This window comes from Hylobates moloch, unplaced genomic scaffold (assembly GCF_009828535.3).
Source record: "Hylobates moloch isolate HMO894 unplaced genomic scaffold, HMol_V3 SCAFFOLD_19, whole genome shotgun sequence".
Lineage (NCBI taxonomy): Eukaryota > Metazoa > Chordata > Mammalia > Primates > Hylobatidae > Hylobates > Hylobates moloch.
In genome coordinates, this window is record NW_026652294.1 from 62,382,350 (window position 1) to 62,409,295 (window position 26,946).

Consider the following 26,946-nt stretch of genomic DNA (forward strand, 5'->3'; position numbering starts at 1 on the left):
TTCCCTTTGTGGGTAACCCGACCTTTCTCTCTGGCTGCCCTTAACATTTTTTCCTGCATTTCAACTTTGGTGAATCTGACAATTATGTGTCTTGGAGTTGCTCTTCTCGAGGAGTATCTTTGTGGTGTTCTCTGTATTTCCTGAATCTGAATGTTGGCCTGCCTTGCTAGATTGGGGAAGTTCTCCTGGATAATATCTTGCAGAGTGTTTTCCAACTTGGTTCCATTCTCCCTGTCATTTTCAGGTACACCAATCAGACGTAGGTTTGGTCTTTTCACATAGTCCCAAATTTCTTGGAGGCTTTGTTAATTTCTTTTTATTCTTTTTTCTCTAAACTTCCCTTCTCGCTTCACTTCATTCATTTCATCTTCCATTGCTGATACCCTTTCTTCCAGTTGATCGCATCTGCTACTGAGGCTTCTGCAATCTTCGCGTAGTTCTCGAAACTTGGCTTTCAGCTCCTTTAAGCCCTTCTCTCCATTGGTTATTCTAGTTATCCATTCTTCTAATTTTTTTCAAAGTTTTTAACTTCTTTGCTGTTATTTTGAATTTCCTCCCGTAGCTCAGAGTAGTTTGATCGTCTGAAGCCTTCTTCTCTCAACTCGTCAAAGTCATCCTCCATCCAGCTTTGTTCCGTTGCTGGTGAGGAACTGCGTTCCTTTGGAGGAGGAGAGGTGCTCTGCTTTTTAGAGTTTCCAGTTTTTCTGCTCTGTTTTTTCCCCATCTTTGTGGTTTTATCTACTTTTGGTCTTTGATGATGGTGATGTACAGATGGGTTTTTGGTGTGGATGTCCTTTCTGTTAGTTTTCCTTCTACCAGACAGGACCCTCAGCTGCAGGTCTGTTGGAGTTTACTAGAGGTCCACTCCAGACCCTGTTTGGCTGGGTGTCAGCAGCGGTGGCTGCAGAACAGCGGATTTTGGTGAGACCACAAATTCAGCTGTCTGATAGTTTCTCTGGAAGTTTTGTCTCAGAGGAGTACCTGGCCGAGTGAGGTGGCAAGTCTGTCCCTACTGGGGGGGTGCCTCCCAGTTAGGCTGCTCAGGGGTGAGGGACCCACTTTAGGAGGCAGTCTGTCCGTTCTCAGATCTCCAGCTGCGTGCTGGGAGAACCACTACTCTCTTCAAAGCTGTCAGTCAGACAGGGACATTTAAGTCTGTGGAGGTTCTTGCTGAGTTTTTGTTTGTCTGTGCCCTGCCCCCAGAGGTGGAGCCTGCAGAGGCAGGCAGGCCTCCTTGAGCTGCGGTGGGCTCCACCCAGTTCGAGCTTCCTGGCTGCTTTGTTTACCTAAGCAAGCCTGGGCAATGGCGGGCGCCCCTCCCCCAGCCTCGCTGCCGCCTTGCAGTTTGATCTCAGACTGCTGTGCTAGCAATCCGCCAGACTCCGTGGGCATAGGACCCTCCAAGCCAAGTGCGGGACACAATCTCCTAGTGTGCCGTTTTCCAGGCCCGTTGGAAAAGCGCAGTATTAGGGTGGGACTGACCCGATTTTCCAGGTGCTATCTGTTACCCCTTTCTTTGACTAGGAAAGGGAACTCCCTGACCCCTTGCACTTCCTGAGTGAGGCAATGCCTCGCCCTGCTTTGGCTCGCGCACAGTGCGCTTCACCAACTGTCCTGCACCCACTGTTTGGCACTCCCTAGTGAGATGAAACCGGTACCTCAAACAGAAATGCAGAAATCACCTGTCTTCTGTGTCGCTTAGGCTGGGAGCTGTAGACCAGAGCTGTTCCTATTCGGCCATATTGGCTCCACCCCCCAGTTGTGCGGTTTTGAGTGAGTTTCTTAATCCTGAGTTCTAATTTGATTGCATGTGGTCTGAGAAACTTTGTTATGATTTCTGTTCCTTGCATTTGCTGAGAAGTGTTTTACTTCCAATTATGTGGTCTATTTTAGAATAAGTGTGATGAGGTGCTGAGAAGAATCTATGTTCTGTTGATTTGGGGTGGAGAGTTCCATAGATGTCTATTAGGTCTGCTTGGTCCAGAGCTGAGTTCAAGTCCTGAATATCTTTGTTAATTTTCTGTCTCGTTGATCTAATATTGACAGTGGGGTGTTAAAGTCTCCCACTATTATTGTGTGGGAGTCTAAGTATCTTTGTAGGTCTCTAAGAACTTGCTTTATGAATCTGGGTGCTCCTGTATTGGGTGCATATATATTTAGGATAGGTAGCTCTTCTTGCTGCATTGATCCCTTTACCATTGTGTAATGCACTTCTTTGTCTTTTTTGATCTTTGTTTGTTTAAAGTTTGTTTTATCAGAGATTAGGATTGCAACCCCTGCTTTTTTTTGCTTTCCATTTGCTTGGTAGATCTTCCTCCATCCCTTTATTTTGAGCCTACGTGTGTCTTTCCACATGAGATGGGTCTCCTGAATACAGCACACTGATAGGTCTTGACTCTTTTTCCAATTTGCCAGTCTGTGTCTTTTAATTGGGGCATTTAGCCTGTTTACATTTAATGTTAATATTGTTATGTGTGAATTTGATCCTGTCATTATGATGCTAGCTGGTTGTTTTGCCTGTTTGTTGATGCAGTTTCTTCATGTTCTTTACAATTTGGCATGTTTTTGCAGTGGCTGGTACCGATCATTCCTCTCCATGTTTAGTGCTTCCTTCAGGAGCTCTTGTAAGGCGGGTCTGGTGGTGACAAAATCTTCAGCATTTGCTTGTCTGTAAAGGATTTTATTTCTCCTTCACTTATGAAGCTTAGTTTGGCTGTATATGAAATTCTAGGTTGAAAATTCTTTTCTTTAAGAATGTTGAATATTGGCTCCCACTCTCTTCTGGCTTGTAGGGTATTTGCCAAGAGATGCACCGTTAGTCTGATGGACTTCCCTTTGTGGGTAACCTGACCTTTCCCTCTGGCTTCCCTTAACATTTTTTCCTTTATTTCAACCTTGGTGAATCTGATGATGATATATCTTGGGGTTGCTCTTCTCAAGGAGTATCTTTGTGGTGTTCTCTGTATTTCCTGAATTTAAACATTGGCCTGCCTTGTTAGATTGGGGAAGTTCTCCTGAATAATATCCTGAAGAGTGTTTTCCAACTTGGTTCCATTTACCTTGTCACTTTCAGGCATGCCAGTCAAACATAAATTTGGTCTTTTCACATAGTCCCATATTTCTTGGAGGCTTTTTCATTCCTATTTATTTTTTCTCTAATCTTGTCTTCTCTATTTCATTAAGTTGACCTGCAATCTCTGATATCCTTTTTTTCTGGTTGATGGATTCGGCTACTGATACTTGTGTATGCTTCATGAAGTTCTGTGCTGTGTTTTTCAGCTCCATCGGGTCATTTATGTTCTTCTCTAAACTGGTTATTCTAGTTAGCAATTCCTCTAACCTTTTATCAAGGTTCTTAGCTTCCTTGCATTGGGTTAGAACAAGCTCCTTTAGCTTGGAGAAGTCTCTTATTACCCACCTTCTGAAGCCTACTTCTGTCAGTTCATCAAACTCACTCTCCATCCAGTTTTGTTCCCTTGCTGGTGAGGAGTTGTGGTCCTTTGGAGGAGAAGAGGCATTTTGGTTTTTGGAATTTTCAGCCTTTTTGCAGTGGTTTCTCCCCATCTTTGTGGATTTATCTGACTTTGGTCTTTCTTTGATGATGGTGACCTTTGGATGGGGTCTTTGAGTGGACGTGCTATTCCTTTCTGTTAGCTTTCCTTCTGACAGGCCTCTCTGCTGCCAGTCTTCTGGAGTTTGCTGGAGGTCCACTCCTGACCATGTTTGCCTGGGTATCACCAGTGGAGGCTGTAGAAAAGCAAAGATTGCTGTCTGATCTTTCCTCTGGAAGCCTCATCCCAGAGGGGCACCTGCCAGATGCCAGCCAGAGCTCTCCTATATGAAGTGTCTCCCAGTCAGGATACACGGGGGTCAGGGACCCACTTGAGGAGGCAGACTGACTCTTAGCAGAGCTCGAATGCTGTGCTGGGAGATCCACTGCTCTCTTCAGAGCTGTCAGGCAGGGACGTTTGAGTCTGCTGAAGCTGCACCTACAACCACCCCTTCCCCCAGGTGCTCTGTCCCAGGGAGATGGGGGTTTTATCTATATGTCCCTGACTAGGGCTGCTGCTTTTTTCTCAGAGATGCCCTGCCCAGAGAAGAGAAATCTGTCAGTCTGGCCACAGCAGCCTTGCTGAGCTGCAGTGGGCCCCACCCAGTTCAAACTTCCCAGTGGCTTTGTTTACACAGTGAGCGTAAAACTGCCTACTCAAGCTTCAGCAATGGCAGATGCCCTTCCCCCCACACCAAGCTCAAGTATCCCAGGTGGATCTTGGGATTCTCTGCTGCTCTGCTGGCAGCGAGAATTTCAAGCCAGTGGGTCTTAGTTTGCTGGGCTCCATGGGGTGGGACCCGCCGAACCAGGCCACTTGGCTCCCTGGCTTCAGCACCCCTTTCCAGTGGATTGAATGGTTCTGTCTTGCTGGCCTTCCAGGTGCCACTGGGGTATGGAAAAAAAGAACTCTTGAAGCTAGTTTGGTGTCTGCCCAAATGGCTGCCCCGTTTTTTGCTTGAAATCCAGGGCCCTGGTGGGGTAGGCACTGAAGGGAATCTCCTGGTTTGTGGGTTGTGAAGACCGTGGGACAAGTGCAGTATCTGTGCCAGAGTTCCTTGGACTCAGTCCCTCATAGCTTCCCTTGGGTAGGGGAGAAAATTCCCCGACTCCTTGCACTTCCTGGGTGAGGCAACGCCCCAGCCTGCTTTGGCTTGCCCTCCATTGGCTGCACCCAGTGTCCAACCAGTTCCAATGAGATGAACCCTGTACCTCAGTCGAAAATGCAGAAATCACCTGCCTTCTGCATGAATCTCGCTGGGTGCTGTAGACCGGAGCTATTCCTGTTGGGCTATCTTGCCAGCCTTAACAACAGATTTTTTTTTTTAAGGGAAGGTAGTATGTGATTGTAAGGATGAAAAAACAAAACTTGGGTTATATCAGTGTTGTCATTTTACGTGACCTCTTGGAGTTTTTGTGTTTGAAATTCAAGACAGTGAAACAGTGCAAACTCTGAGATGTTTTTGTTTAATAAATATAAATTTTAGTACATATATGAAATATTTTGCTGACTTTGACTTGTATCTTTAAGGTTGATATTTCTCCTTTTTAAGTTGCTAATTGTTAGTTTTAAAACTAAACAACAAATAAAAATTTTGTAATTGAGTGCTACACGCTGATTCCTAAAAATTAATGTGATATAGGGGATGGTGTTAAATAATGACCTGCTCTGAGCGTAAAATATGTTAGGACATCCCTGCTTTCTAGAAATTCCAGAACCTGTCCTGGAAGAATTCAGACCTGAATTCATGACCTGGATGTTGCTTAGGTTGGTAGAGTTATCATCTTTTTCACATGCCATGGCAATTCAGGTCCCTCTATAATCCCACCTCCACGCTACCTTTCTCCTCCCTGTTCCCCAAGACTTTCCACTCTGGACTATCGTTCTCCTATCTATCTCATATTCCACAAAAAGAATTTTGAAAAACAGAGTTGACTGTTTTTTTCTTGTACGCCTGCTACTTGTTTAACCTCTTTCCACCTCCTGCTTGCTTTATGGCCCCGCCTTAGTTCTTTGATATCTATAAAGGAAGCCTAAAGAGAAAGGGTGCTCTTGGGGAGTACAGATCAGTAGATTTGAAAGAATTGCCCTTCCCTGCCCCCAAATTAGAAACTGATCAAAACAATTGCTTACGAAGTGAACTTGTTAAAGGACTGAAAAATACGAATCACTATCAGGGGATTTATCAGAAGTATGAAAAGAAGACATGTGGGACTGATTTCCAGAATAGGGAAGCATTATTTCCCTGGAAATAATCCAGGGAAAACACAGAACTGGGAAGTTCAATGTTTTGCAAGAAAAGGGAACAAATCTTAAGAGAAAAACCTCAGTATCTACAAGACAACAGGACAATGAGAAATTAACATGGCATGTTTCTGAAAAACTGAGTTTGCCAAACAAACTTGAGCTCTTTGCATACTTCAATTTCACGAGTTTCAGGATTAGCAAATGTGGTGGCTTTAAACCACTTCACCTATCTTCCTTTCTTTGTTGGATTTGATGTGAAGACTAGAATAGGGTTTGCAGCAGTGAGAAGTGTAAAGACCCTCAAATACGTGGCACAGCCCCAAACTCAGAAAAGAGGTTTTCAGCAAAGTACTAAAAGGATCTCTCTTTGGCCAGGGTTGTTTTGTCGACATTCTAGAAAGAGAATCAAATAGCATAGTAGTGGATGTGGGAATCCAGGTTTAAGAATCATCCATGTGATCGGGACCTAGGAGAATTAGCAGAGCCTGTGATCAATATAAATCTAGCTCTGCACACCTAGGCAGCTGAGAGTGTGAATTCAACTGGAGCTGACATGGGGAAGTAGGGTCCTCTGAGCCCAGCTGGCAGGGTGCCACCCTTTCAGGCACTGACAAAGAGAAGAGTGCATTCAGAAGAGACTCCCAGGACAGAGGAGTCTGGCGAAAATTTGGAGGTTGTTAAACCAGAAAAAGAGAAGCTTCAGGGATCACACAAGTGACTGACTTATCCATGTGTCTAAAGCACTGATTTGCAGACAAGAGGCTGTTATGGTTTGAATTTTCCCCCCTTATATCCCCAAATTTATATGTTGCAGAAAGCACAAGGAAGAGCATTCTAACAATTCAGACTGTCTGAGAGTGGGCTGAGCTGCCTTTTGGTGTAGTGTGCTTTGTGGTATTGAGGATGTGTAAGTGGAGACGATGAGATGACCAGTTTCTGGAGCTATTATAGGGAAAATTCCCGCAAGCGGGGGATGGACAATCTCCAAGGTTTCCTTCAATTGTAAAATTCTATGCTTCGAACTCCAAAAGTATTCAGAAACAAAAAATTAGCTGAAGATTTTAAATTAGGAATTGTTCTGTTTTTAGAAAGGACAGAGTCTAAACAAGCATTAAAAAAAGAACCAGTAAAATGTAATTAATTCTACACAAGAAAAAGTGCAAGTTTTTGTTGGTTTGTTTTGCTTTGTTTTTTTGAGATAGTCTCACTGTTGGCCGGGCTGGAGTGCAGTGGCACGATCTCAGCTCGCTGCAACCTCTAACTCCTGGGCTCAAGCAATTCTCCTGAGTCAGCCTCCCGAGTAGCTGGGATTACAGGCATGCACCACCACGCCCGGCTCATTTTTGTATTTTTAGTAGAGAAGGGGTTTCACCACTTTGGCCAGGCGGGTCTCAAACTCCTGACCTCAGGTAATCCGCCTACCTCACCCTCCCAGAGTTTTGGGATTACAGACATGAGCCACTGTGCCCGGCCAAAAAGTGCAAGTTTTCTTTTACTCTTAACCTAAGATCTACCCTCTTAGCAAAATTTTAGGTATGCAGTACAATATTGTTAACTCTAGAGACTACACCATGTAGTAGCTCTCCAGGACTTATGCGTATCACACAACTTATGCACTTTGTCTAACTTCTCCCCATTTTTTCCCTCCTTCTGACCCTGGCAACCACCATTCTACTTTCTGCTTGAGTTTGACCATTTTAGATTCCTAACATAAGTGAGACCATGTAGTATTTGTCCTTCAGTGTTGGGCTTTTTTTTACTTAACACAATGGACTCCAGGTTCATCCATGCTGTCAGAAAGTGAAGGGGCAGGGTGCAGTGGCTCATGCCTGTAATCTCAGCACTTTGGGAGGCCGAGGAGGGCAGATCATGAGGTCAGGAGTTTAAGACCAGCCTGGCCAGCATGGTGAAACCTCGTCTCTACTAAAAATACAAAAATGAGCCAGGTGTGGTGGGCGCCTGTAGTCCCAGCTACTCAGGAGGCTGAGACAGGAGAATCGCCTGAACCCAGAAGGTGGAGGTTGCAGCGAGCTGAGATCGCATCACTGCACTCCAGCCTGGGTGACAGAGCAAGGCTCCATCTCAAAAAAAAACAAAAAACAAAAAACAAAAACAAAAACAAAAAGGCAGGATTTCCTTCTTTTTAAGGCTGAGTAGTATTTCATTATATGTATACACCACATTTTCTTTATTCATTTGCTGATGGACATTCAGGTTGCTTCCATGCCTTGGCTGTTGTGAATAATGCTGCAGTCAACACTGGAATGCAGATATCTCTTTGATATCCTGATATTCAATTCCTCTGGAAAAGAGCAAGAATTAACAGGGAAAATATTTCAAGAACCCAGCGGGCAGGAGGTACAAAAAGAACAATGATGCTGGGAAACACAGGGCATTGAATGATATTAAATATGTTGGATACCACATGGCTGCAAAACAGGGTGGCTTACTATGAGCAGTATCTGTAGCTTTAAGCCAGGCAGGTTCCTGTCCTTCCACTTAAGAGCTCTGTGGTCTTGGCCCATCTATGTAACTTGTCTGAACAAGAGTTTCCTCATCTCCAAAGTGGGACGATATCACCTGGATCACAGTGTCAGGAGGATAACATGAGACAATTAATGAAAACTGTGAGACATGTGGTAAGCATTCAATAAAGAACTATGAATTTCATTATGAAATTAGAATCTTCAGAGCCAAAACCAACGGCTTATTACACACACACACACACACACACACACACACACACACACACAGAGAGAGAGAGAGAAACGCAAATGACAAAATTAAAGCTTTAAAGGAAATTTCTTTGTTAGAGTCCATGACGTAAATAACAATCTTTCCTATGTCACTGTAAAGTTTCATTTCCTACTATTTTATCTACATTAAATGATTAGAAGTCATGATTTGCCACATACAACCAAGTGGAATGGTAGATTTTGATTTTTTTTTTTGGTGGGTATCCAGCTCATTTGAAAGTACTGAAGGCGGGCCCATGTTTGAGACCTTTGGTCTGATGTATGGCCTTGTATAAACTTCTGTCATTCTTGGTTTTCTCATCCGCACCTAACTCATCAAGTTGCTGGGATGATGAAACGGGACTAGGCTTGGGCAAAGTGTTAAGTAGATGGCTGATGAGCATGTTACCATGGCATCCTCGTAGCTTTGGGATGGTGATTGTCGGTACTGGCTCTACCCCGAGGATAAATGCCATAAATACCATGGGAAGCAAGGGTCAATTTATCCTGATAGAGCCAGTCAAAACAAGGAATAATGCGTGAAATTAAGGTAGATGAGGCTTTAAGGAAAGGAAAAACTTCTGTTCAGCAGGATCTTTTAGATAATGAAGTGGTCTCTAAGGAAACTTGAAGGAGCTCTACACTGGAAGAAAAACTAAAATGGGCAACCACTCTGCCTACTGAAATATGAGTGATTTCAAAGCTTCTGCCTTCTCTTAGTCTTTGCCGCTTCTCCTTCCTCTTTTAGTTTTATGCTTTCCCCAAGGATGTTCCTTGATCCAAATTGCTCTTTATTCGAGGCTGTGATTCATTCCTGGTGTGGTTTAAATTGGCCCATGTTTGTAGTATCTGATGCTAGAGAGTCGTGTCTTAAAAAGGCAACGGCCATCTTTCCCCCGGGTTCACCCTCGGTGCCTTCCTGTCACCCCACTCCATGTTTGCAGCAGGCAGTCCGCAGCCTGGCCTGGCTCTTCTGCCTCAGTGTCAGCCATCTCATTAGGCATGCTCTGGAGCTGGCTGGTGTCAGAGCCAGCCGATGCATCAGAATGCAGGGCATGCCTCCGGCTCCTGGGAAGCTGCACATTCTGCATGAAATATGAAGGCAACAGCCAGCCCACGGGAGACCCAGGGTGGATTTAGAGGAAGAGCAGCAAAGGTGGCTGTTGGGGGAGGGGCATTCTGCAGGGCCAGAGAGACAATGTGGGCACCTATCACATATTTTAAAGGCACTGCTTTGGTGGGGGAGAGCGATGCTGGGAGGGGCACCTGGTTTATGTATCCTCTTGGCTGCTCCTGACACACACTCCCTCGGTACATTCTTTCTGCATATGCTCATGGTATATCTGTGATTATGGTGATGTGCCCTTTTGAGATAGGCAGCCGGCTCATTCCCCGCTGTGCTCATCACTGATTCTTGAGTTTCTCTTTTGGGATAACTTGAAATCATAAGAGCAGTCCATGTGGATTTCGGAGCACCTGACAGTACGAAACATAATAAAAAGTAATGATTGTCCAGCAAGCCCTGGGGATGCTTGTCACACACCACCTTGGGTCCACAGAGGTTAAGCGTGCTTAACAGGCGGTGGCCTCAGATGGTTCCGAGGCCTGACATTAGAGTCTGTCCTCGTCGTTGTCCAGAATCCTCTAGTTTCCAGCCAAGGCTCCATGCTGGGGTTCCACCCAGCCATTCAGAGATGAGGAGAAAATCATTCATCCCCACCATAGGCACTAAGAGATTACTGCATGCCTTAACATGTCACAGTGTCATGTGCTGTGCACAGACCCTTAGAGCACTTACCCACTGTAGTGTGCTTGGTTTATGTGCAGGTCCCCGACTTAGCCACTCTATCCATGAAGCAGAAATGCTGTGTTATTTGTTTTTATATAACCAGAGGATTGGTACATAGTAGGCCCTCAATAAATACTGAGTAAATTATATTTGATGAGGCTGTCCTCCCACACCATCACACATCCAAGTCATCAGAAAACACAAGTCTACTGGTCCCTCCCAATACAGAAATTTTGGGAGGCCACCGTTTCTCCCCTAACCTAAATCCACAATGCCCATTACAGTGTACTCAGGGTGTAATTCCATTTCATATCATTGATTACAGAGTATCCCACTTTCTTTTGATCAGAGAACATATATACACATACACACACACACAAGGAAGCAGTCTGCAGTCCTTGTGTGTGAGATGAATGTGAAAGTTTTCTGCAAGAAACTCCGAGGCAGTGATGTCTCCTGAAAGCCCCGGCCGTTTCTGGTTGGCAGTACTGCCTGCTGCACACCTTCCAGAGGTGCCATTCAACAGGCGGGTTCCACACTGAGGCTGCCCTGCTGGCTGGAATGCGAGACAATATGTATGCTTGCTTTACATGTGGGAACGTTCAGTGTACAGAACTGTATTTGACATGTGGGAATGTTCAGTGTACAGAACTGTATTTGACATGTGGGAATGTTCAGTGTACAGAACTGTATTTGGTGACTTTCTGTTAATTTTATAAAGACATTGGCTTTTTTGTGAACAGAGAGGACTCTGTACTTCTGTTTGGTTCTTGATGCAGAGTAGCAGGTAGTAGCAGGATTCAACTAAAATGTTGGCTCTTCACAAGACCATAAGCTGCCTGGGAGCCGGGCATCATCTCCCCTGTCCACTGCTGTGTTCCCAGTGGCTAGATCGTAGCTAGAACGGAGATATGAACGGAGATATGAAAACATTGGGTTGAATGGAGCCTTGGACCTGCACTGTCATTTAGAGAGGGTGTCACTTAAACAGATCTGTCTAGATCTGCACTTTCTGTAGCAGAGAATGTATAGCGCCTTATCCTCTAGCCAGTAATATATTCAGGGTTGGGTCCATTAGAATCCGCCCTGGTTTTGATATGCCTATGCTGAGAGATAGAATTTCTCTGTTGGAGCTACCAAGTTGAGAGTAGGATGCTAATTCGAAAGAAAGAGTAGAGAATTAGGCTATTAGACAAAATATGGACATGGAGAGAGAAAGAGAGCCAGCAAAGCAGCTAGCCCTCCCAGCATCATACGACTTTGTGTATTCAGCCCCAGCTGGAGCTCTAACCCAGAATATCTTGGTTATATGAACCAATAAATTACTGATTTATTTATTTGCTAGAGGTAATATAGAAGAAGGTTTTCATCACTTAGAACTAAAAGCAGTCTGACTGACAGACTTGTTTCATACTATCCCCGTCTACTTTTAAAGCTATTCATCTGCTCCATGCTAACAGCTAATCTTCTCTTTACATTTAATGCATGCGGATCTCCTAAATGTCTATTTTCACATGGTGGTTATTTTGCCCAGTCCTTTTGCCTGCTTTAAGCAGAACTGTGTTTAAGCCACATACTCAGGCTAGGTATATCTGTCCCACATAAAGGCTATAGAGAGAAGGAACACTTCCAATTTCTGGATAACAGACCTAACAGTTCCCACTGGTGTCGGATCCCCCAGCACTACAGCACACAGCACCCCCTTGACAGTACACATTAACTCTGCAGTGGACCTTGGTGAGGACACCCTGCTCTGGACTCAGCTCTGGTGTGGCTGCACTCAACTGTTTGTAACTTGTTTTGTAGGAATGGGGCTTGGCCCCCAGCTAGAGGCGAGATGGCTAGTTTTCAGAGAACAAAGGAGAAGGAAGAAGACAGATGTTCCTTGAACATCTACTACGTGAGAAACACCACCCAGGGCACTGCACCTGCCTGTGAGTTACATAACTTCTCTTGTCCATAGCTGTGAATGCAAAAGGCTCAGAGTAGTTCAGCAGTTGCTTGCACGTGGGCTGAGCCGTTCAAGTGACATTGCAGGTCTATCTAAATGCAAGCATCCATGCTTTTTCTGCCACCACTAAGTTGTCTCCTGGGACCATATTTTGATTTGTGCAGTCCAGACCACTCTGCACCATGCTGGCCACACTGTAAGTCCAATGATGACAGCGCTGTGTTTATCGCCATTTCATATGAACCTAATGAGGAGGGAACGTTACAGAACACCCCCTCCATAGTGTGAGAGAATTGCTTGACATGGAGATGCACAGAAATAAGAGAAGTTTGGAGTCCAATTTCCTTCCTCTGTGGCCCACCCAGCCTCTGGGGTTGAAAGCGTGGCCAGGGAAAGCGTTCTGTTCCCGTACACGCAGGGATGCCTCTGGCTGGGTGACAGCTACTGACCCACCTCGTTTTTGTTCTGCAGGTGTTGGAAAGAGGATGCAACCATCCCCAACAGGGAAGGGTGGAAAATGCTGCACTGTGCATGGGTGAATGTGCACATGTGTGTATGTGTGGTCCTGGGAGCAAGGGCCGGGCAGGGACCAGTCTGCAAAACAACATTAAGAAACCGAAACATTTTCCACTGAGAAACAGAATTACTGCCCATGGAATTCTTACCCAGCCTGAGAAGCTAGCAGCAGCCCCTCCTTTTCATTAGTTAAACAAAGAGGGTTATTTTTCAAATGAAAACTTTCAGTGTGGAAAACAATCTAATTCCCGGGGCTTTTTGAGAAGTGAGATTCTCACTGCTCCAATAAATATGTCTATGTGGATATGCAGCTGCAAAGGCAGTGTGGGTGCCCTGACCAAACGAGAGGGCAGGCCTGGCCAGTGGGGGACACGGGGACTTAGCTTCAGGCCTCTCATAACAATCCCAGGTAGAAAGGCCAACAGAGGGAATGATCCACAGCCTGGAAGATTTGAACTGTTCTGCGAGAGAAAAAAAGCGAAAACAAAAATATTTTCTGTAAGTCCATTAAATGATCTCCTTTCTTCCTCCAAGTCAATGAACTCCTTCTGGTCGGAAAATAATCTGCAAACTCAAGCCCTGCTTGGTTCAGTGGGGTGTGTTCTGCCTTATTGAATTCCTGGCCTTCAGAGATCTTTCAAAAAAAAAAAAAAAAAACTTGCGCCCACTTATGAACCCATGGGGTAATGTCACAGCTTTCTTTTGAGGGGCTTTCTTCATGAAAGCTCCTGGGTACTTGTATTTGTTTAAGAGTGGGCAAGAATAGGAAGGCAGACTGCCAGGGTTCAAATTTTAGCTCTACCACTTACTTAAAAACAGAGTGTGCTTACTCTCTCTGGACCTCAGCTGGCCCATCTGCAAACAGGAGTAAGAATGGTACCTACATCACAGAGTTTTCAGAAAGATTAAATGAGAAGGTGCTTACAAAGTGCTTATCACAGTTTCTGGACAAAGGAAGACCTCAATAAAAGTGTGGCCATTATTATGAAGTTAAAGGCACATGGCATATGGTCACAGACCTGAACATTTTAAATTAATAAATATTCTTTGAGGTTTCTACTTTTCCCATCTCACTAATGGAAAGCATGTTGTTTAAAAAAATAAAAGCAGACACAAAATAGCCTCTCTTCAAATCGGAGCTTCCTTCTCTAATCAGTCCGTGAATGTTTCGGGGAGTGCTCTATTTAACTTGGCTGGCCCCTGGTTTTGCCGTGAGTAATACATTGGGCTTAATTTCAAACTCCACACAGCCAAGATCACTGGATACTTGAGCTTCCCCAAGCTGAGTTGATACAGCTGCTCTGCCCCTGGTCACTGGTGAGTTGTCCCTGTGGATTCCAAAGGGTCTGCATGAAAACAGGCCAAGGTGCATGGGCCAGCCGAGATGGTCAAGGACATGGGTTCCCACTGAGCAGGTGTCCAAGTGAGACAAGACTGAGGAGGCCAGGGGAGCCCTACAGTGAAGTCAGAAGAAACTGAGACAGACAGAGGGTGGCCAGAGATGATGGAGAGAGGGGCCTTGCTGACACTGGGGGAGAGTAGTGTTGCTTGGTGCATCCTTGCTATTACAAAGGCAGCATAGGTGGTGAAAAAGAAACCATCCTGATTTTGACATTGCCACAACGATAAATGAAGGGCATGAACTCTCTCCAAATTAGGGTCTCCGAGACCAATTAGGTCAGACGATGAAGATTTGCTTGAAAAATAAAATCGAGTATGGCTTTCTTTTAAACAAGGCTTACATTTCAAATGGAACTGAATAAACCAAATTCAATTCAGACATGTTATTCCCCAGGAACTTAGCTCTGGCATGAAATAAGGCTTGCCTGAGGCCACTTGAGAACTGCAGTCTGTGGGACAGCCCTGTGATGGACAAATAGAGCAGGGTGTTAATTTTGAGGGCTGTCGAATCCCAATGACAGGCGGGCTGGTAAACAGATTGAAGAAGCTAATGACTATTTAGTGCTTTCCAGGATAGGAAATGCCTCTTTGGCTTCTGAGGTAGCAACACCCTTACCTTAAAAGGTTTGGATTGATGATCTGGGCCCAATAAAAGCCCCTTCTGAAATCTGTTGGGAAGCCCAAGCATTTCAAAAGTGAAAGATAATGAAGATGTTCTAGAAGCAATATCATTATGAGTATACATTATAAATGATAATTACAATTAATCATATTAGCCTTCATAATCTCCCAACATTATAACTCAACAATGGTAGATTCATCTTCCTTGTGTTCTTTGGAAGAAGATTTTGCCTTGAGCTACACATTTTCTTCTTTAATTTGGCTTGCGGTGGTTTCTGCTTTCTGACTGATTCTCTGTCTCCTGAAGACAGGCATGTGATGGGGAGGGAGGTTTGGGAATTAGATGAAGTTGTGGGGTCATGATGCCCGGCAAGTTCTAGAACCCCAGAATTTACTTGGCCCCCAAGGAGACACTCAAACAAACAGCCCATCTTGTTATTTCAATGCTGTCAGAACTCTTTCATGCCTCTACATATATGAATCCGTGGTCAGGCGTTCCCCAATCCCTGCTGCAATCTAAATCAGCCTCCTTCTTTTATTCTCTCTCATAATTCCCTCTTCTTTCTCCCCAAGCACTAGTCATGGTTTTTAATCATTTCTTTATATTTATTTGATGTTTAGCTCCTCATTAGATATGAGCTCAACAGGAGAGGGGCCATGTCTATTATTTTGTTCACTACCATATAATGAATACCTAGCTTTGTGACTGGAATAGGCAGGCAACCAATAGATAATTGTGAATGGAAGACAGAGTGGGTTGCACAGCTTGGAAAAGCATGCCCCTTAGAATGAAGCCCTCTCTTCTCTCTCTTCCCATTGACATCAGACATTTACTACCTCCCTATATTCCACAAAGGCCCACAGTGACTTCCCGCGTGCTGAGTCCAGTGGCTTTCTGGGTCCTCATCCCTCGGCTGAGTTGTAGAGTCTGATACAATGAACTCTGCCCTACTAGAAAGCCTGCTTTCTTGGCTTCTGCGGCTCCAGGCTCCCCTCTCTGGTCTATGCTCACTGACTCCTTCCTCCTCTTATGCTGTAAAGGGAGTAAAGCCCATGGTTCTGGACACAGCCTGATCACATCCTCATGCTGTTCCTTGTCTTGACAGCTCCTCCACTGTCTTGGCTCCAGCCTGCAGCTTTTGACTGGGACCTACAAAGTCTACATTTCTAACCATGAAATGCTCTTCCTCTTGCCTTCTTTTTCTTCTCCCAGTCACCAGGCTGGACAACTTAGTGTCTTTCCTCAACATCATTCCTCATATTTTCCAAATAGTCAACATATGAAAATATTGAAAATATGAATTCAGTGTCTTCTCATTGTCTATGACTCAAATCTCTTGATTGTCCAGACCATCCCATTTTTTCCCAATTTTCTGCTACACATTATCCAAATTTCTCTTATGCCAATAATGCCTTTTCTATTAATACTGTCAACATTCTACCTTTCCTTCAAGGTTTATCTCAAGTCCCCTGTGAGCTTCCCAATCAATCAATTACAATTTCTCCTGCTTTTAATTACCAACACACTATATATCTTTCAGTTGGCATTCTCTTAACTTTTTATTGAATGATGAATTTCTATGTATTTGTCCATATTTTCAGGGAAAGCCTAATAAATAGATCCCTGGAGAGACTGATCTGGATAAATCAAAAGCATAAACTACTAACACACACCCTAAAGACATTAAACAAAATATTAAGATGATATTAAGAAGAATTTTATGTCAGTGGCTTTGAACATGCAGGTGAAATGGACACACACCTAGAAAAATGCAAAAATTGACATAAGAAAAAATGGATAATTTGAATATTCACATATTTGCTAGAGAAATTGAATCTATAATTTACAATTCCTACAAGGAAATATCGAGGCCCAGACATTTGAGTGAGGAGTTATTTCAAACATATGAGGAAAAAATGAGTGTTACACAAATTCTTCCAGGGATTGGAAAAAGGAATACTTCGCTACTCATTTTATGAGGCCAGCATTACTTTGATACTGAAACTTGTCAAGGACATTCCAAGAGAAGAAAATTATAGACCAATCCTTCATCGTAATATAGATCTAAAACTCTTGAGCAACATAGTGGCAAACCAAATCTAGAGATATTTTAAAAGGATCGGATATCATGACAAAATAAAGTTTCTTTTAAAAATGCAAGGTTGGTTTAACACTTAAAAATCAATCAATCAATATAATTCACCACAGAAACAAAATAAAGAAGAAAAACCCCATGAACACCTCAAAAGACGAATAAAAAGCATTTGTTAAAACTCAGAACTTGTTCATCACTGATACTATAACTGGTATCAAATTAGGACTAGAAGGGAACCCTTTCATCTATAAAAGTCTATACTTAATAATGAAGTATGAACACTTCTACTGGAGACCAGCAATGAGACAAGGATGTTCACTCTTACCACTTCTATGTAACAGTGTACTGGAGGTTCTAGCCAGAGTAGTTTAGTTTAGACAAGAAAAAGAAATTTCAAAATTTAAGGATTAGAAAAGACACAAACCTGATATTATCTGTGGACATGATTGTATGCATAGAATCTACAGGTGAATTATTAGAATGAGTCAGCAATTTAGCTAAACTAATGAATATAAAGTCAACATACAAAAATCAGCTATGTTTTTGTGTACTAGCAACAAATATTAGAAAATAATACTTTAAATTTGATGCCATTTATAATAGTATTTAAAAAAATTAAGCAACTTGTTAGGAATAAATTTAGCAAAATATGCACCTGACCAATGCATAGCAATGCAGAACATTGCAGAGAATAGTTTTTAAAGACTTACATAAATGAGGAGATACAACATGTAAATTGGATTGGGAGACCCACAGTTGTAAAAATGTTAACGCTCTTCAAATTGGCCTATGCTTCCATGCAATACTAGTCAAAATCCCAGCAGGTTTTCTTTCTCTCTCCTTCCTCCTTTTTCCCTTGCTTCCTCTCTCCCATCCACCCTCCCTTCCTCTCTACCATCCACTCTCCCTTCCTTCTTAAAATTGGTAAGCTAATTCTAAAATTTACGTAGAAATACAAAGTGTTAAAAATCGTCAAGACAAAATTGAAAAAGAAGAAAGCTGAAGGACTTGTACTACCAGCGATATCAAAACTTATACAGCCACAGTAATTAAGGCAGTGTGATATTGGTGTAAATAGAGACAAATGGATCCATGGAACAGAGTTGAGAGTCCAGAAACAGAGCTGCATAGAAATCACCTAATTTACAACATGGGCACCACTGCAATGTAGTGTGTGAAAACAAATGGCTGGGTTAATTGGATTTCCAAAAGAAAAAAAATTCTTTGACCCCTTATCTCACACCATACACAAAAGTCCATTGCAGATGGAACATAGGCCTAAGTATAAAAGGTTGAACAATAAAGCTTCTAAAATACAACATATGAGAATATCTTCATGAGCTTGGGGTAGATAAATCAAAACAATATATAAAATTTACTAACCATAAAACTAAAGATTGATAAATTGGTCTCACTAAAATTAACAACTTCTCATGAAAAAAAGTAAAGAAAACACAGGCATACGTATACCATTCATAGAGTGGGAGAAGGTAAATATATCCAGAATATTTAAAGATTTCTTATATAACAACAACATGACATATAATGTATTAAAAATGGACAAAAAATTATTGAACAGTCCCTTTACAAAAGAGGATGTTTAAATTTGTAACGAACTTATGAAAATATACAAAATTAGGTATGCAAACTTAGAATCACAATTCAGTATTAACCACTTTCTTATTAGAATATAAATTTCAGATAAATTGACAATGCTGAATACTGGTGAGAATCTGAAATGACAGGAATTCTTACGTGCCATTAGCAGGCATGGAACCTGATGTCATGCTTTGAAAAATTGTTTTTGTGGTATCTACTAAAGCTAACGTATGTGCATAGTCTCTGACGCAACCATTCTTGTTGATATATACACAAAGAGATCTGTGTATAAGGGCATTAAAAGTCACGCACAAGAATATTCATAGCAGTACTATTTCTACTAGCCAGAGCCTAGAAGTGACACAAATGTCTATCAACAGGAGAAAGGTGTTCATTATGGCATATATACAATGGAATACTATATAGCACTGAGAATGGACAAACTACCGCTATGTGCAACAGTATGGATAAAAAGTATAATGTTGAGTGAAGGAAGAAATAAAAAAAAATTGTATGACTCTATGGACCTTCAATGGCAGACAAAACTAATCTATACTGATGGCTGTCCAAAGAGGGGTCACTCTTGGAATGTGTGAGTAAAGATGGTAGCCTTACAGTAATGGCATTATTCCATGGCCAGGTCCAAATGGTGGTCATGTGGGTGTGTCCACTCTGAAAAATTAATCAAACTGTACACTAATGCTAGGTATCTTAGTTATACTTCAAATTATGAAGTTTATCAAAACAACCACAATAGCAAAAACCCTTTACCAGAGGATCTGTATGAATTCATTTGAGGCTTAGCATTCATTTTTGCGGACTGTTTTGTGTCTCTGTAGTTCTGGGGCTGTCTGCCTTCATAGTTGCCATTGCTTCTGTCTGTCGATATGGTTCTATCAATCACTTTCTTCTATTCAGCCCTTTGCTTTCAATCTAAACTTGATATATTCATCCTGATCCTTCATCTAGTTGTTTTGCCCTTGGAGCTAATTTCTCATTCTCAACTTCTGTTTCAACATTTCATGGCTGGGCATGGTGGCTCACACCTGTAATCCCAGCACTTTGGGAGGCCGAGGCGGGTGGATCATTTGAGGTCAGGAGTTTGAAACTAGCCTGGCCAACATGGTGAAACCCCATCTCTACTAAAAATACAAAAAAATTAGCTGGGTGTGGTGGTGGGCACCTGTAATCCCAGCTGCTCGGGAGGCTGAGGCAAGACAATCGCTTGAGTCCAGGAGGCAGAGGTTGCAGTGAGCAGAGATCAAGCCATTGCACTCCAGCCTGGGTGACAGAGAGAGACTTCATCTCAAACAAACAAATAAAAACAATAACAACAACAACCAAAATCACATTTCACTAATAATGTCCCATGTCAGGTAGTTCTACTTCTTCTGTATATTTTGTTAATGGCCTTGGTTTAATTTTATTTCTTAAATGTTCACTCTTTCCTTAATTTTTTTCTGTTTTGGCCTAATGATTTTTATGTTCTTTTTATCAATAATTTCATAATTACTATTACATTATCTGCTTGGCAATCTTTTTTTCCCTCCCAATATCACAACTTTTAAACAAAGCTTTCTCCTCTACTCTTCTGTCTAATGGGGTAGGAGTATGGGATATGGAAGAGAAACTCTTTCTCATTCTTTACCCTTTACATCCGGCAAAAAGAAAGAGCCAGGTGATCCGACATGCAATAGGAAAGGGGGAAAACGAAGATTCACAAATGATAACTAATACAAGTGCTTCCCAGTTGCCCAAAGTGGTTTAACAGATTACTTTTCTTACAGATTTAGCTAAGAGGCCGTCTGACCTGAGCTCTTTTATGGAACTTTTCGGCCTCGCTTTCATTATTTCTTTTTAGAAATAAATCCTCTCGTCCTCAATCAGAGACACTGAAGAAAGCAGGGAGTTTGTATTTTTTATCTATATGAAGGTTTTGGCCAGGAATTTTTCAAACACTAGAATAAATTTTTAATTTGGACTTTGATATCCAGACAAGCCCAGCTCAAGTTCTCTTGGGTCTCCTTCCCAAAGAACAGACTTCAAACAGACACTGCTCGCTGTCTTAACAGAAAGGCACCACAGCAGCTGCGATGGCCGCGGTCAGCAGAAACTGCTGCACATCCTGCCTGTCCGGGTGGGACCTCCATTTGCTACATTGCCCTGGGAACCAACACATCCTATTCCGTGGTCCTGACGCAGCAGTCCTCAGAAAAGAAGGAAAGAGCATGGATACCATCAGAGCAGGAAATGCTGGGTTCCCTGCTGAGAGCATTCTCCATAACATGAGATTAAAATATTGAAGGGAAAAAGACAAACACTATTTTATTCCACATTATGATTTGCTGCTTATGCTTTTCATTTTTGACTTTGTCTTTGGAGTTTGGATTGTAGAAGAAATAGATGAGTTTCTTACAGATGAGACCCCAGAGAACCTTTGGTTTAACTCTTAGTTTAACTTCCTGAAACTTGACTGACAGAACAGAAACTGGGAAAGATAAAAAAAAAAAAAAAAAAAAAAAAGTAACTGATTTTCTGTGACAACTATAGAAGCAGTTCATTTCCTTTTGGGGACTTAGATGAGATGGGAGACTCTAAGTAACTGAAACTTAATACGCAGAGTCCCTCAGAAAAGTGACCACCCTGGGGCTGTTAGCATCATTTCCTGTTAATTGTCACCTGAAATAACCAGTTGTGGAAATGGCACGGAGGGGGGCCTGAAGCAAAGGAATGTAGTCTAGCCCACTCACGGCCCACAATGAAATACAAATGATTTAACAGCAGTACTGACAAGGTTCTCAGAATAAATCATTTCCATTCTCACCACTTCAGATCACTTATTGTAATTGCCCTAAGACAGAATGCGGGAGTTGGCCATTGGTTACCTAAGCTCTGCGACAATTCACCCCCTTTACCCATGAGGACAAAATGCAGTTCTGACCTAATTTACTTCTCTTCCCTAAGGCTGAAGCGCAAGTACTTTCTGTATCCCAGGAAAATCTAGAAGTTAAAGGTAGCCAGAATAATTGCAAAGTTCTTCTGCGAATCCTGTACCTGTGTGTTGACTCCGAAGTGGCCTCTCGCAGGCCCGAGTGCTCAAATGAGCTGCTGTGGCTGGGCTTGCCTGGGTTTTCTACCAAATCACATGCCTGGATGGATCTGCTGTAGTTTGAATGTTTGTGTTGCTCCAAAATGCATGTTGAAAATTAATTCCCAGTGCAATAGCATTACAAGGTAGGGCCTTTTGGAGGTGATTAGCCCTCATGAATGGAATTAGTGCCCTTATAAAAAGGGCTTGAGGAACCAAGTTCACCCCACCCACCTCTGCTCTCCCTTCCGCCATGTGAGGACTCAGCACAATGGGCCATCTTTGAAGCAGAGGCAAGGGCTTGCCAGACACCAAACCTGGCATGTTGGTCTTGGACTTCCCTGCCTCCAGAGCTGTAAGAGACACACTGCTATTATTTATAAATGACATAGTCTGAGGTATTTTGTTGTAGCAGCACAAATGGACTCAGATAAGACCCAATCATACCCTTCTGTGTATTTCTTCTATTTTCTCCCAATCTTTCATCCCACTGCAATGAGTAAGGTTTGGAACCTCTCTTGCTTTTTTGGAGAGGCCAAGTTCCTCTGTACCCTTGATCAATAGGGAGTTATGAGTCTCTGTGAACTATGCTTCTCATTTGAGTTAGTCATCCTGTTCTCTTGGCCTCCTCTGCACTTTGGCCATGGCTGCATATCAGTTTGTCTCTCTCCTTTGGGCTGAGAACATCTGGGGCGAGGAACCTGGTGTGTCTCATCATTGTATCTCCACCGTCTGCCAGAGCACACAGAGAACAAGTATCTGAGGAAAGCAAGGGAGGGGAGGGATAACAGGAATAAGTCTTGGCCTACTGGCCCAGTTCCCTGGATGTGGTTGCAAATTGATAAGACGCACAGAAACAGAACTTCCAGGGAAGCTTCCTGGAAAATCTTTATGCTCAGGTGGAAACTCTGTTATGAATGCCACCACAGTACTCACAGGATCAGGATGGCTGGGCAGCCATCTCCCCCAAGACCTGCCAAGACCATATCAGTTCCTTCTCTGATGCTGAGAGTCTTAGCTCTGGCCCTTGATACCCAACACAAGGTGGCCATCCTGGACAAAGCATGTGTCTAGGCTCCTGCTGGCCCACTCGCCGTCACTCCACTATGGCCAAGTAATCATTCCCAAAGGACAGATCCTACCACTGTCCTATTCAAGAATCACATGCTCATTCCCAGGCCCCACCTGGCCTTTGAGGCTCTCCAACAGTGCCCGTGGCACCGCACAACCCTCCAGACTCCCCAAGGATGCTCAGGCCAATCCTCTCGTCCCCAGTGTGCTTAGTCCTAGCTTGGACTTTTAAATGCTTCTGGGCCAATAGGTATCCATCTGTTATTTCAAGAAACCTTTCTGAGGAACCATATCTAGCTCATCTTTCTCACACTTTGTATGTCCTCCTTGCTTGGGTGCCCCATCTGGACCACATCCTGCCCATCCTTCTCCTCCCTATGCATTCCTTCTGTCGATGCCTATTTTGAGAACTTTACCAGGTGCTAGGCCCATACCTTGTGAGAGGCAGAGCTGAGATTCAAATCCAGATCTAAACAACCCAAGAGACTGGCTCTCCATCACAACACTCCATGGCACCCCCTGCCCCTGAGGCCTCTTTGACCTTGCCTTAGCTTCCTTTCTCAGTGAAAAGAGACGTCACTTTGGCCAGAAAAGCAGGAGTCCCACCAGCTGGGCTGCAGCCCCCAGGATCCATCTCTTCAATAGTTTCCACACACCAGTTGTGGAAATAACATCACTTTGCAGGCCTGGGAGACACCTTTCTTGGAGTGCAAGACAGCAGAAGGGCTTCAAAAAGAGACCTGAGATCGGGATAGAAAGAGGAAAGCATTCCTCCCTCTTATCCAGTGCTCCCTCACACAGTAAGTAAGTGGAGACCCTTCCTTTGGGAAGAAAGGAAGCAAGTAAAGGAGATGGAGGCAGTGGTGAGGAGGGGACTCTGCCAGCCAGAATGATGAGTCACCATCCAGATCCATGGCACAGCAGCTGGACCAAGAAAAGGATAAGGATTTGGACATAGGGGCTGGTACCCTCTTCCCTTCGTAGCTGGCTGGGCCTGTGGAGAGGGAATCTCTGGACGTGGGCCTGAGGTTTTGAGTTCACTCATAGTGGGTGACAAAAACGAGATGGTTATTTGTTTTATGTTAATGATCTCCATGAGGCTCCAAACTCTAGGACTGCAGTCGGCACGCCACGCGGCAGGCCTTCCTTCGGGTGCGAAAGGATTTCCTTGGTTTGGTGGGATTCGTTTGTTTTTTAAATGAGGCTGTTTATTTTATCTTCTTTTAATGTTATGATTTTTTTTCAGACTCACAAGGAAGATACATAATGTACAGCCGAATCTACAGTCTCCTATTTTGTCAGCTGCTTGTGTTGATTAAAACTTCAATAAAGATCATCCTGTGATAAAACAGAGCTATGTTCAAAGGATCCTGTTATGTTTTTAAAGGGCTGAGCTTGGCAGAAAACATGTAGAGTATAGCTTTGCTACCTTGGTATATTTCCCCTTTTCCAGGTTAAAGAGGGAGAAGTGGAGGAGACATATACAGTGGTTTCTAGTACCTGTGGGATCGTTAGACAGCACGTGTTTAACCAAGTCCCAAATAATAAGCAGGGTCCAACTTAAATTGTTTATCAAACTGGTGTTAAATGTGTGACCAAGAGCAGACCTCCTCCCATAGGTCTGACTGACAGCCTCTCTCTGCAAGAGGTCCCAGCCTAACAGGGAAGGGGAGGAGGCAAGCCAGGGGCAAAGTGAGGACACAGAGCTCCAGGAATTCCATACCCAGTGATTCACCCAACTCGCCTAAGATGATCCATTCCAGCAAGATTCCAATAAACTGCCAGTAACACATCGTTTTAAAGCTCAGAGATCACTGAAGGCTCTCAAGGGAGAGGTGTCAGTGGTGCCATCTACTCCCCAACCCCTTTTCCCCCTTCCCTCCAGACAGCCCATTCCTGGCAGCCGCTGAAGTCTCTCAACTCTCATTCTGAAAGAGGCCGAGAAATGGATGTACGTGAACATCAGGCTTGCCAAAGTCGCTGACTTTATGCAAAGCAGGCAAGTGCAGTCAAAACACTTACAGCAATCAATTCGAGTTGTTGGGTAAAGTTTTTTCCATGTCCCATACATTATTGAACAGTTAATTTCGTCTTTGTGCCTGCAAGACATTCCAGCTCTCAGATGACAGCTTTATCCATTAAGGAGTGCCTGGTGACAGCCGTGCAGCAAGAGCTTTGCCAGCCTGGCCTGCCGGGAGGCGCGCCTGCATCACCACCGAGAAATCCTGAGACACATCAACATCTTAATCAATATGCGAGAGTCAATTACCGGGGAAGCGAGGGCTTCAGCAGGAGCTGATGATGAGGTTCACGTGCAAATGGACTTGATCAATACGCAGCTGAATCTCACACGTGGATTCACATCAGTCCTCCCACGGCACCCAGTCCCCAGATGGCAGGCCAATCACACCGCTCCTAGCCTCCAATCATCTGCTTTACTAGATTCATTACTGCTTTTCTTTGATTCATTCCTTTGGTAAAAGTATTGGGAACAGAGAAGCAGAGTTGAGAGAAACAACGAAAATGTGATGACTGGACTCACGGAGAACTCATGGAGAGTTCTGCACAGAGCCTGGATGAACTAGCTCAAAGACCAAGGGAGAGGGTTTCTGCAAAGATGTGTTCTCTCCACATTCTTTTTTTTTTTTAAACAAACAAACACTTCTTAAAGGAAAAACCAATTCAGCTTCTGAGGGAACAATATTTCTTTTTTACTGATGAGAAAGCTGAAACTTAGAAAGGCCAGGAGCATAGGGTTACACAGAGTGGATTCACAGCAGGGACTAGAACCAAGGTCTTTAGATTCCAATATCTACCTAATCTAATTGAATCACATAGCTAAGGGTTAGAGGACTGCAAAAAATGAAAGAGCCACATGAACTAATAAAGTGAAAGGGAAACTGTGTTTTCTTGGTTGCAGTAGGAATTTCCAGCTGGACCTTGGAGAGTGGAGAATGACTTGACAAGTGTTGGGGAAAAGGCAGTATTCTCTGTGGGATGGGGGCCTCCGTGTCTGATGAGCAGCGCAGAGCCACATTAATGGCAAATGGCTGCACTAATGCGGAAGGGGATGCACTAACAGGAGGTGAGGTGGATGGGCAGGGCAGGGCAGGGCAACGTTATTCAAGTCAAGTTAGTCATTGTGTTTGGAACACCAAGGCCAGGATGACAAACTTTGACTTTCTCCTCCAGGGCAGTCTTTCTTAAGCTAGTATGCCATGGAACACTCGCCCTCTAAGATGCTTCACAAAAGAAGAGGGCAGCAACATGAAGGACACTTGGAAGATGCTGTGTACAAAGTCATCCCCTCAAAAAAGTTATACTACATTCTAGCACATCGTCACACTCTGAGAAGACCTAGAACAAAGACGTGTCTTTAGCTTTCCTCAACCCAGTATACACCCACAAACAGCATCTGGATCTTCTTCAAAGAAACCTCCCTGACCAGCCAGCTTGGTGAGATTGGCTCACCTTTCAGGGGCTCCCAAAAGCATTCTGCATTTTTCTTTGAAACATTCATCACCTATGCAACTTTCATCCAATGTCTACTTTTTTATTACCATGAAAGCTCCATTCATTTGTCTCATTGACTTCCTGGCACAGAGCAGATTCTCACTCCTTCAACAAGGGGAAGTGTGCGGAATACTCCAGGAACATAGTTTGGGCAAGGCTGCTCTCCTGGGAACCACTGGAGTTTGCTTCTTGCTCAATATGGTAAATACAGCACCTTAAGATGAGCTCTTAACGTTGTTTCTGATGGAAAAAGGTTGAAGCCAGGGAAATCATGGTGCTGGGGAAATCAGTCCAGGAGAAAGGTGGTGAGGGACAAGGTGAACTGGGAATAGACCAGTGTTTATGACTTCAAGAGATATTTCTTGGGAAGAACTGACGGGGATCTGCCTGATTGCCACAAAGTATGGAGAGATTGTGAGTGTAGGCGCTGAGGAGGGGCAGACCAAGATCAGAATTGAAACCCACCTCTTGTGGCACCACAAGCAGTGAGGTGACCTTGGGCCAGTCCCTTCCCATCTCTGAGCTTGTTCCTCATCTTTAAAATGACAATGGCATATGGAAGAATCTAATTAAAGTTAGCTATGATTATTAATACACGGCAACTATTGTTACTATTAGGAAAGACAGCAGAGTGAGAATGGTTTCGGTATTTCAGATGTGTGTATCCAGAAAATTGGGGACATTGGCTCAAGTATGAAACTTTGGGAGGAAAAGGGTTTGTTTTGGGGCATGTTGTGTTTGAAATGAGGCCAGCATGTTTAAATGTCC

General features: G+C 43.5%; 1 non-coding gene across 1 annotated transcript in view; it reads left to right on the forward strand.

The window, feature by feature from the left end:
- The window catches only part of LINC03041 (long intergenic non-protein coding RNA 3041), a 78,659-nt gene extending 54,641 nt beyond the window's left edge, over positions 1–24,018 (forward strand). Inside the window, exons 2-4 of the transcript XR_009211168.1 lie at positions 12,129–12,256; positions 12,745–12,808; positions 23,912–24,018. This is a non-coding gene — a transcript (long intergenic non-protein coding RNA 3041). The remainder of the gene's footprint in view (positions 1–12,128; positions 12,257–12,744; positions 12,809–23,911) is intronic.
- Positions 24,019–26,946: the final 2,928 nt, after the last annotated feature.